The 12,718-nt window shown below is 40.3% G+C and overlaps 1 protein-coding gene across 1 annotated transcript in view; it reads right to left on the bottom strand.

Annotated features, from left to right (window-relative positions):
• The window catches only part of PLEKHH2 (pleckstrin homology, MyTH4 and FERM domain containing H2), a 126,071-nt gene extending 114,184 nt beyond the window's left edge, over positions 1-11,887 (bottom strand). Inside the window, exon 1 of the mRNA XM_069071598.1 lies at positions 11,723-11,887. The gene's annotated coding sequence lies outside the window, so the exon portion shown is untranslated. The remainder of the gene's footprint in view (positions 1-11,722) is intronic.
• Between the last annotated feature and the right edge of the window lie 831 nt (positions 11,888-12,718).

Below are 12,718 nucleotides of genomic sequence, written 5' to 3'. Positions count from 1 at the left end.
GGCTATGGAAAAACAGACACACTAATGTGCTGTTAGGAGAGCTATGGACTGGTCCAGCCATCTTGTAAAGTCATTTGTTATTATGCCTCCAAAGTCACTAACCTGTGTATATCCTTTGACCCGGCAATATAACTAAAAGGCCTATAGTCAAAAGAGATCAAAGAAAAGGGAAAAGGTCTCAAAGATATAAAACATTTATAGTAGCTCTTTTAGGAGTGGTAAATAATTGGAAATTAAAGGGATACCTATCAATTGGTGAATGGTTGAACAAACCATGGTCTATGATAAGAAATGCTGGGAAAACCTGGGAGGTCTTCTATGAACTGATGCAGAATAAAGTGAACAGAACCAATACCAATATAGGATCAATTTCTCCAACTTCAACAATATAGTTAAAAAAAACACTTTGAAAGACCTAAGAGCCTCGATCAATGCAATGACTAGCCATGATTACAGAGGACTGATGATGCCATGTTACCCATGTCCCCTCAGGAAGGTGATGGACTCAAAGTGCAGAATGAAAGATACACGTCTAGCATTAGACATGGCCAATGTGGGCTTTGGTTTTATTTGTCTAGTCAATCAGCTGACAAGCATTTAAGTGCCTACTATATGCCAGGCACTGTGCTAAATGCCGAGGATACAAAGAGAGGCGAAAATAGTGCCTGCTCACAAGAAACTAGCTCACTGTCTAATGACAGAGATAATATGCAAACCCCTGCACACAAACAAAATACACATCGGGTAACCTGGAGTCAGCCAACGGAGGAAAGACATCGGCACATTAGGGATCAGGAAAGGCTTCTTGCAGAAGATGGGATTTTAGCTAAGACTTGAAGGAAGCCAGTAGGTGGAAATAAGGAAGGAGAGAGATCTAGGCCAGTGAAAGTTCGGAGTAGAGAGATGGAGCATTTGGTTTGAGAAACAGCAAGAATGACATTCATGACTGAATTGCAGAATATGTGAGGGGTAATAAGATGTAAGAAGACTAGAAAGGTGGGAAGATGCCAAGTTATGAAGATGCATATTTGTTGCAAGAATTTTGGTTTGGGGGTTTTTAAGGGAAAAGGAGTTTAAAAGTTAGTAATAGAGTCATCAAAAAGAAAAGAAAGGCTCATTAAAACATTTCTTTTAAAAAGCATAGAAGAGAACAAAATGATGGCCAGAAGGAAACACAAACTGAACAGTTTTGAATGTCACATGATGAATTTATTACATGTGTAAAACAAAAATCAAACTCTATATGACAGAAATTCACATTTTCATGCATATTTTTTTCTGTTCTATTTCTTTTTTTTTAAGCAATTGGGGTTAAGTAACTTGCTCAAGGTCACGTGGCCAGGTGTTTCTGGGTGGGTGCTAAGTGTCTGAGCCCGGATTTGATCCCCAGGTCATCCCGACAGTGGGGCCGGTGCTGTTACTCACCGTGCTACCTGGCCACCCCTTTTCTGTTCTATTTCAAATATGGAATCTTATTTTATTGGTGTTAATTAAGTTCAGAATAAAAAAAATAACAAAATTATTAAAAGAATCTCAGTTTATCCTCTTGACTAATCTCTATTTTAATTTTTCCTTTTAATTATCTATTCACTCAAAGACCTATTAACAACAATAACAATCTGATTTCCTGGCATGTTATTTGTGCACAACTCAGTTCTTATGTTAATATTATATCATAATCATGCAATATTTAATTAAACAAGCTTCTGTTAACTGCTTATTTGATAATACATACGTTAATAGGCTCTTTTATAATATATCACAAAGAACCATTTCTCAAAGGTTATAATTGTATTATCATTAACAATAGCAATAACCCAAATCTGTATAGTGTTTTGAAGTATATGAAATGCCTTCCTCTCAACAATTCTGAGAGGCAAGTAGTACAACTAATTGTAATCCAAATCTTAAAGTTGAGGAAATTGAAATTTATATAGAATACATGGTTTTCCCATGGTCACACCATAAGTGTGGGAGCCAGGATTGGAATCTTGGTCTCCAAATTCAACATTTAGAATTCTATCTACTACACCATTATTAAGTGAGCTTCTACAACAATCATGAAGACAAAAATTAGGAATCTGTCAATGGACCCACCAAAATACATCTAAAATCTCATCATAATTAAAGGGAACATGATTATGATGGCATATGTAATTGGATATTGTCCTCTTTTGTTCTCTCTTCCTAGTCCCCATTCCTTCCTATTATCTATTCTTTTCCCAGTCATTTTTCCAGATCTTATCCATAACACAGATCTTTTTCCATGTTATTATCCATTATCCATATCAGAAGCAACTCTCATTAATTAAGGTGTAGATTATATCATAGCTATAGTCAATTATCCATTACTTCATCTGCCAACTACTTTGTTTCTTATTATTTCCAAAGCATGCAGGGTAGGATAGCACTGATGAAATATCTTCATTAATTTGGAAAACAGGTAAACTTAAGCCTTAAATCAGCCATTCCATAGCAGCTTAATATTAGAGTACACTTCTAGCCTTTAGGCAAAAAGAAGTGTCTCTTTCACATTGGGGAATTTTTCTGTGGTTCAATAATTGTGGCACTGGGTTGCACAATTGCAAAAGTAAGTTATTACAACATCAGAATAAACAATTAGTTTATATTGAAGTTTTAATAAATTCTACACATCTTTATCTATTCAGTGGGGTCATCTATACTGGTGTTTTCCCCTGCTAGCTTGGAGAATTCCGTTGTTAACCTTTAACCATGAATCTTAGAAAAGGGTAATGAAAATGAAATACTTTTTATCTTACCCAAGTCACTTACTATAAGTTATGATATATGATATATGGTGAGATGATAAATAAGTTTAGAAACTTAGATCCCTCTCTTCCTTCAATATGCAGCTTAAGTAACACCTTTTCCTGTAAGTCATTTCTGATCTCTCCAAAACCTAGTGGCTTCCTTTCCAAATTACCTTGCATTGAAATATCTAGTTATTATTATATATTATGCACACAATATAAGTTAAGTACACATATATGGATATGTGTAAATACATGTGTATATATGAATATGTATACATGTATATATATGAATATGTATATATAAATATATGTGTGTATTTATATATTTTAAAGTAAGTCTCTGCTTTCAAGGAACTTATTTGCTAGTAGTGAAAGATGGCACATACAGAAATTTTGAATTACAAGTCAGATGAAAAGACCCAGGAGTCTATAGGGTACAAAGAAAAAGAAGATCCTAATGTATCTTTCTTAATGTCATCTCCATTAATAAAACTACATTTATTTCTATAGTAAATGCAAGTTGACAATGCCAAGGGCTTTGGTATGAGAAGTTTCTTGTCTGGGTCTTCTTTGGTTACTGAGGAAGGGTAGAGGAGAAAGGAAGAATAAGGCAGTTGACAGGTGGAATGTACACAAAGGTGGCCCCCTTGATGATGTCTGGTAGCAGGGCTGGTGGTCTGGGAGGCACTATCATTCTGGGATCTGTCAGGTTTACTTGCCCATTAGCAGTTGGTCTGCATAAATATTTGCTATTGATTGATTATATATATTAAGGTGACAGAAGACTGCTAACATATTTAGCACCACCCCCCTCCATTTGATAATCCATTCTCTTTTCCTTTGCTGTGATCCCATAAGAATTGTTGACCCTGCTCCTCACGAAGGCCAGCTCTGCAACTTTAGTTCATAATCCCACCCTTCCCAAACTATACTTAGAGCCTGCCTCTTTTATATGCCCTCTGTCTAATCTTCAGTTTTACTTTATCCACTAGCTCCTTCTCTACTGCTCCCTGTACCCCTCCAAAAATAAAATAAACAAAACTCTCTTGGCCCTGTCATTCTCTCAGGCAATCATGTTACATCTCACCCTTTATGAGCCAAATTCTTAGAATAAGCTGCCTACACTGGTTGGCCCCACTTCCTCACCTCTCACTCACTTCTTAATTCTTCATAATCTAGAATGAAATTAGATTGTTTTCCAATGTCACTAAAGGATTTCTTGCTCTCTCCATGTCTCAGTCCTCCTCCTTCTTAACTTCTCTACAGTGTTTGACCCGATGTCCACCTTTTTCTCCTCTAGTCTTGCATCTACAACTATGTATAGGACATCTGTAATGCATCATCCTATAGAGACCTTAAATTCATTATGTCTAAAACTGAGCTCATTATCTTTCCTCCAAACCCTCCCCTCTTCCTAACTTCCCTGTTACTGTTGGGGCCACTACCATTTTCCCAGTCTCCCGGGCTCATAATATAGGTGATACCCTCAGTTCCTCATTCTCACTCACTGCCCCACCACCACCAAGTCCGATTTGTTGCCAGCTCTGTCCATTCTCCCTTCATGACATCTCTTGTATATATCCTTTTCTCTCTTATGACACTGACACCATCCTAATTCAGACCCTTATTATCTCACACTTGGACTATTGTAAGTCTCTTGGTTGGTCATTGGGCAGTGAGACTTTCCCCACTCCAGTTCATTCTCCATTCAGCTGAATAATATTTGTAAAGTGCTTAGCACATAGTAGGTGCTTCACAAATGCTTTCTTCCTTTCCTTCCTCCTTCTGCTTCTAGAGGGATCTTCTTAAAGTTCATGTCTGTCCACATCACCCTCTCACTTAGTAAACTCCAAACGGTTCCCAGTTACCTATAGGATAAAATATAAAATCCACTGTTTGGCTGTTAACATCCTTCCCTATTTCAGTCTTCTTATGCTTTATTCCCTTTCATATATTTTATAATCCCCAAACACTGACTTACTAGCTCTTCCTAGTACACAAAGATTCTTCTCAGGACAGTAGGTTTCCTCACTAACTGCTCTCCATGCCTGGAATGACTTCCCTACTTACCTCTACTTCTTCTCGGCTTCTCTGGCTTCCTTCAAATCTTAACTCAAATCCTACTTTCTATAAGAAACCTCACCTGTTCTCCCTTGATGCAGTCCCTTCCCTCTGAGATTGCCTTTAATATTCATATTCTCTCTCTCTCTCTCTCTCTCTCTCTCTCTCTCTTTCTCCTTCCCTTCCTCCCTCCCTCCTTCCCCCTGTTGTGGTAAACCCACTGGTATACCCAGGATGACTGCCAGCACAGGTTCTTAGATCTACGTTACTAGGAAAGAGAGCTGTTCGAGGGGTCATCATCATCATTATTATTTTATTAATTACATTCATAAGTTCAGGGGAAAAGTCAGCACTCTGAATTTCAGAGAAAATCCAAACAGAAAATACAAGCAAAGAAATAAAGACCAACAGACAGAGGCTTCTAACTGTCTGAGAAATTAACACAGATCAACAGACAGATCCAATTGTCTGACCAAGGCAATACATAGATAGTTACAAGAGAGAGAAGTACCAACGTTTGGGCTTTTCAAAGTTGGGGGGCTCCTTAACAGCTACCCAGAGTCTTATCTGCTCAAATCACAAGAACCCTCTTCCAATGAGTAATCCCCGAAGCAAGATGCTAACCTCAGAGTATATATACCCCTTTAAGAGCCAGAGGGCATCATAATCCTCATGACTCAGTGCCTTATTAGAAATTAACAAAAGGTGTGAAAGCCTTCCTACAAGCAAGCCCACCTAAGCAAGCTTCCCTTAATGGGCTTCTTGTGAGTCCTATTAATGGGTAGGGAAGATCTTATATTCCATTAACATTTCTCTCTCTCTCTTTCTCTCTCTCTCTCTCTCTCTCTCTCTCTCTCTCTCTCTCTCTCTCTCCATACACACACACCTATATATATATATATATATATATATATATATACACACACACACACACACACATATCTATACCTATCTTGTGTGTATATAGTTGTGTTTTTCCTCCATTAGAATGTTTGCTCCTTGAGGCCAGGAACTATTCCTGCATTCATTTGTATACTTCATATAGTTCCTGGCACATAGTAAAGCATTTAATAAATGCCTATTGACTTCATTTCTGTACATTCTTTCCTTCTTGGGTTTTGATAACAATGCTCTTCATGGTTCTCCTCTTATCTGTCTGACTGCTTCTCCTTTGTGGGATTGTCATTCCCAGTCTGCCCACTAAGCACTGGTGCACACAGGGCTCTATCTGAGGCTCTCTTCTTTTCTCTCTTTAATTCTCTCTCCAGGATCTCATTAACTTCCAAGGGTTTAAGGATCCTCCTTATACAGATATTGCCTGATTCTATACATCTAGCCTTCATAGCTCTCCTGAACTTCAGTCCCAAATCACCGTCTATGGGTTATCTCTACCTAGATGTCCCATAAGTATCTTAAAATTGGCATGTCTAAAATAAAACTGATTATCTTTGCCTCTAAACCCACCCCTAACTTCTTTATTTCTGTGGAGGGCACCTTTCTAGTCAACCAGGTTTGGAATCTGTCATGTAAACTCTTCCCATTTCCTAAATTCACATATCCGATCACTTGTCAACTAACTGATTTTAATGAGAATCTTTCCAGTCCTTTCACTCCACTTACGGTCATCATCCTAGTTCAGCCCCTTGTCAATTCTAACCTGGACTACTTCTATAGCTATCTAAGTGTACTCCCTGCCTTCATTTTCTTCCCTATCCAATCCATCCTCCACATAGCTGCTTAATGTATATTGGTAAAGCACAGGTCTCACCATGTCACTCCAGGTCTCACCATGTCACTCCTGGTCTCAAAATGTGTCAGTGCCTTCTTTTTGCCTCAACATTTAAATCTATTCATAATCTGGCCCCAACCTATTTTTCTAGACTTACTTTCCACTGTTCCCCTTCATGTACTCTGAACTCTACATTACAGCAAACTTGGCCCATTGTTGTACCTCATATACAAAATTCCTTCTCTGTCTGCTGCCTCCGGGCCTCTTTGCACAGGCTGCCCACCTTGCCTGGAATGTTCTTCCTCTTCACATTTACTTCTTAGACTGCCAAGTTATATTCAAAGCTCAGCTCCCATCCTACCTCCAAATGAGCCCTATCCTGATCTCACCAGTTGTTAGTTCTTTCCTTACCTTACCTGAAATAATTGTGTATGTTTTGTATACGTGTGCATGCACACACACTCACACACACACACACACGAATTTACTTAGCTTATTTTGTATGGATTTACTTAGCTGTGAATGTGTTATGCTCCATAGAGTATAAGCTCCTTGAGGGTAGGGACTCTTCCTTTTTGTCTGTATATCCCCAGTGCTTACCACAGCACACAGTAGTTGACAAATAAATACTTACGCAATTGAAGTGATTTTTTTTCCACCTTTGTCATCATCTATGATGCTCTATTCCTTTTATTTTATTTGTTCCCTCTTCTTCTCTCAACTCCTAAATGTAAGGGTTTCCACCAAAGTTTAGTCCTTGTCTCTTTTTTCTCTATATACTCTCTCCCTTGATCATCTTCACTCCTACAACTCCAACCATAATCTATGGTTTGAAAACTTCCAGATTTCTGTCCCTGACCTCTCTAGTGACCTCCATATCCTCATTTCTAGATGACTCTCCTTGCTCACCCTCTAGGGAATGTTCAAGACACTATTAATTTTCTTCCTCCTCAAGAAAAGACTGCTTCTCCTCCTTGCGGTCTCTATTTCTGTTAATAACATCCGCCATTTTCCTAATCACTCATACCTGAAACTTTCAAGTATTTTTTCACAGAATCTCATGGTTAGGAGGCATCTCTGAGACCAGGTAGTCGAACCTGTACATGACAAGTCCCCTCTCCAACATTCCTAGGAAGAAGTCATCCAGCCTTTGCCCAAACACCTCCAGAGAGGTCAAAGATGTACCCTCCCAAGGGAGCACATTCCACTCCAGGACATTTCTAAGTGTCAAGGAGCACAGTGAGCCAAAGACATTCTACCTGTTCTGTTCTAATCACTCTTCGGTGACTATCCTCTTTTTCATCAGGAGCACTCTATGTCTCTTAATTCAGGGTCAGTTCACATCAGCTTTTTCAGCTATCACACCGCTGACTCATATATTTAGCAGTCCATTAAACCCACCAGGCCTTGCTCCTGATAGTTTAATCATTTGCTAAACTCTCCTTGGGCAACTTTTCTCACACCAGCCTCCTTTCTATTTTCTATTCCCTTGCCACCGCCTTAGTGCAGATTCTTGTTACCTCTTGCTTAGAAAAGTGTAATGGCCTCCTATCTCCTCATTTCAAGCATCTCCCCTCCTTCAAGTAATCTATCTTATATACCACGATAAAATTAATACTCCTGAACAGCTGTGATCATACTACTCTCCTACTCAAAGAATCTTAATAGTTCCCCATTGTTTATGGAATAGTCACAACTCCAGCTATGTGGTGGTAGACAGAATGTTAGGCTTGGAGTTAGGAAACCTGGAATTCAGTCCTGTCTCAGATATTGGGCAAGTAACTTAAACTCTGCCTCGGTTTCCTCATCTGTAAAATGAAGGGGTTGGACTTGATGGTATCTAAATTCCCTTCTATGTCTAATATATGACCCTATGATCTTCAGCCTAGCATTCAAGGCCCTCTTTTAACTAGACTCAGTCTAGTCTTTGAGCCTTAACTCATTATATTAATGTATTACTCCACTAGAAAACCTGCCCATTCCCTAACATGGCTCATGATTTCCTGCCTCTACTCCTTTACTCATACCTTTCATTAAGCTCAAAAGACCCTTTCCTTCATTTTTATCTCCTCCTGTTGAAAAGCTTACCCATCCTTCAAAGACCAGTTCAAAGGCCATCTCTTTCATGAATCTTCCTCTGATCTGCCCAGTCAGAAGTGATCTCATCTTCCCCTAAACACTCATAGCACTTCCTCATACTATTTTGAATAATGCCTTTGTGTATAACTGATCTCCTCTCCTCAGTGCTTTTCCCAAAAAACATGTTTGCTAATATGCTCATTTTAACTTGATAAAAAATAAGCAATTTTGAAAATCTCCAAATAATTTATTTTAAATTACTTTAGGATTCAAGGAAAATAAGAAAAAAAAATTTCCCACTCATGAGTAATAATGAAATATAGGATAAAATGAGAAACCAAACTAAATTTCAAGCACATAAAACATTACCATATGGCTGGATTCTGCTGACTATCAGTAAGTGAACAAATATATATTAATTTATCAGTAACATTGTGCTAAGTGCTAGGGATACAGAGAAAGTAAAATTCCAATCCCTGCTCTCAAGGAACTCCCAGTCTAACTGGAGAGGCAAAATAAAAGCAACTACTGGGGGAGGCTAGGTGAAACAGTGAATAGAGCGCTGGCCCTGGAGTCAAGAGGACCTGAGTTCAAATTCAGCCTCAGACACTTAACACAAAAACTAGCCATGTGACTTTGGACAAGTCACTTAACCCCAATTGCCCTACCTCACCCCTCCAAAAAAGCAAAAAAATAAAAATAAAAAACCCAAAAAACAACTATTGGTAAACAAGATATGAACAGGATAAATTAGAGCCAATGACAGGGAATCAGGCAATGCTTCTTGCAGGTGGTAGGATTTTAGCAGAGGTTGAAAGGAAATCAGAGAAAGGTAAAAAGACTTTGTGGAAGAAGGCATGAGACAGTCTGTAACTATGTCAGGAGGAAAAGGAAAACACTTATTTGAAGACAGTGAGACACATTCTCTTTCCATTCAGGGTCAATTTAAATTAAAGCACACAACATTTGGCAGATACTTTTAACAAATCTGGGGCTGTGCATATTGGAACACAGGCACACACCAACTGAAAGAAAAAAAAAGCCTGCCTTTGCTAGATTATGACACTCTGGGGACAGGAGTGGCATATTACCAATATTTCAACACTTAGAAAATTGGGTGGATAGCCATCCAATTGTAACCATAGGCAATATGGCAGCTTGGTTACCTGATTTCGCCATTATTTGTCCTAATGTGATACTGGTTGATTAGTTATAGAATACCTATGATGTAGAGATCATTACAACTCTTGCTTTGTTCAGTCACGTCTTACTCTTCAGGACCCCATTTGTGGTTTTCTTGGCGGAGATAATGGTGTGATTTGCCATTCCCTACTACAGCTCATTTTACAGATGAGGAACCTGAGACAGAACAGGGTGAAGTGACTTGCCCAGGGTCATACAGCTGGTAAGTATCTGAAGCCAGATTTGAACTCACAAAGATGAGTCTTCCTGACTCCAGGTCTGGCACTCTATCTACCATGTCACCTAGCTGCCCCTATTATAACTCTAAGAAGTAATCATAAGGAGTCAAGATTGAATGATAGTACTCTTCTTTTTGGCCTCCATTATTATACTACCCAACTCTAACTGCTGTGACCATTTGCTATATAAATACTTCAAAACATCTTAAATTTGAAAATAACTTTATGGTGGAGTGCCAGTGATTGATACTACTTAGCTTCAAATTTTCCAAACATCCCCAGGGACCTTTGGAAATATTTACTGACACAAAATAAATTGTTTACAATTGTGGAGTGAATGATTTTTTTTTTCCTTTCAAACTCTACTTCCTGTTTCTCTCCCAAATTCCCCAAAAGGAAAAGGGAAAGAAAAATAGAAAGTTCATCTACTGAAGCTCACTCTGGCTATCTAAATTTGCAGTCTGTCTGTGTAGCTCTGCTCTCTACGTAGCCAGCAAACTCTCTATTTTCCCCCTAAAATAGAAGAGATATCAGTTTTGACTGTCTTGTTTAAAGAAATCTTTCCTATGTCTACCACCTATTACAGTTTTAATTTGAAGTGGATGGGGAATAGGATGGGACTAGTCAAAAATATTGACTAGCTTATTACATTTATTTTTCTTTTAATATACTTTGGTTACTACTTTGTTTTAGATATTTGTGTCTATATATGTATATATATATAGACACATAGAGATATTTCTTTTGTGATCTATAAAATATGCTGTTATTTTAATAGTTCATAGTATTTCTGGGGAAAGTATTTTGCACTGTCATTTATGTGACAGTTCAGCATTGGGAGAGAACTGGTAAGCTTAAAATTACACAGTTTGTAGCAGTTTCAGTTAATGTTTTCTTAAAGTTTTAACATTTTTACCCCTGAAATCTCAGTGGGTGGAACAAGAAACACAGAGTGACATAAGCGCTAGGTTCTTCGTGGTTAACTTTACAAGCAAGGGCGAACTTTTAAAATGCACACGTTTGCTATGAAAAGTATAAATTGCCTATCTCTTCCCTCCGGGAAAGTTTCAGTCACCTGACAGTCCCCCAAAGGCCCCTCTCCCCTCACCCAGTCTCCCCCTTCCCCATCCCCGCACACACCCACATGAGATTGGGGAGTAAGGAAAAGTCATAGGGCGTCAGTGTAGGCAGGAGACCCACCAGCTACATAAAGCGCCTTGTGCCCACTTGGGAGGCAGGGGAGGAGAAGGGAGAGACTGGGGTCAAATTATTTTAATTCATCAAACCAAGAAAAGCATGGAAAGAGGCGATCGCAGTCCCGGAGCCAATCCCCTTGGCCGGGAACCAAGACGCGCTCGCACGAATCAGTGCCCCTTTGGGCCGGTTGGCATCGGGGAAATAAAGGCACAACGTGGGAAGAGGATGGGGATGGGGGTACCGGGAACGGAGGCCGAGTCCCGTTTCATGTCCTGGCCCAGGGCCTCCTGGGGGCTCCTTTTCCCCTCTACCCCCCCTTCCCTGCCCATAGTGGAGCTGCAGCCTGTCTCCCAGGAGGACTGTCTGGCGCTCGAACTTGGAGAGGGGACTCTCCTGGTCAGATTGGGGACCCAAGGGGGCGCAGAGAAGTTAGGGGGTTTCGGACTTTGCCACCGACCTACCTGTGCTGCTGTTCCAGGGACGGAGGAGGAAGAGGCAGCGGCAGCGGCAGCGGTTTCGGAGGAGTCCCCGGCTGCCGCTAGTCCCCGGGCTCACTGGGCTGTCCGCGCCCCCTTCTCTTCCAACCCACCCACCGGGAGAGTCAGGCGGGGGCGGGTCACCGCCACTACTCTGACCGACGCCCGTGGAGGCCAATGAGAGAGTGGGGCAGGTCCCTTTGCGTCATTGGAGGGGCGTGGCCAAGACGACCCTACCCACCTCCCCCATTCCACCCATGGTCCCAAGCCCCCCATTCTAGTGGCCTGGATTTCCCAGCCCTTTCAAAGATTCCTCTTCTCTTTGCTGCAGTCCTGGGTCCCAATTCTGGACAGTGGCTTTCAATCCTATTGATAAACCGGACCCGAGCCACTAGGTCAGACAAGCCACTTCGCTCAGTTTACACAGCTGGCAAATGGGAATAACAGAGTTTTCCCTTATGCGGGGGATTTCTGAGTTTGTTTTGTTTCAACTGCGCACTGCAAGCCCGAAGAAGATAAAATATTGCGAAAAAATGAGTGCCTCCAAGGAAAGGCAAACTGTTACTACTAGGAAAAGACCAGCAAGCCGGTATCGGGCGTTCATATTTCTTCCAGATGAGCACTAATTTTGAACCAGATCCATGCAACCCCCACACATTAAATTCTTCCTGCCTTTTGTGGGAGCTGCTGATGCACAGCACATGCCATACTGTCTCCAAGTTGCCTCACCAAACAAGCAAGCCCTCCTGGCCCGGTTTTATAGAGCAGGCAGGAGTTAAATAAACAGAGTTTAAGTAACTTACACCAAGTTACTAGGTCAGTAACGACCAAGCACGAAAGAAAATCCTTACGTACATACAGTAAAACCGCTTCCATTTTGGAGACGTAAACCCTAAAGGGCTGTGGATTAAGTGAGTTGGAAAGCTTTTAAAGCACGTCATTTATCACCTCAAGATCCAGGATCGGTTTACTTAACTTCTG

This window comes from Petaurus breviceps, unplaced genomic scaffold, assembly GCF_028583685.1.
Source record: "Petaurus breviceps papuanus isolate PSGF00001 unplaced genomic scaffold, PetGlider_PUasm1.0 90842, whole genome shotgun sequence".
Lineage (NCBI taxonomy): Eukaryota > Metazoa > Chordata > Mammalia > Diprotodontia > Petauridae > Petaurus > Petaurus breviceps.
This window is presented reverse-complemented; position numbering and strand designations above follow the sequence as displayed.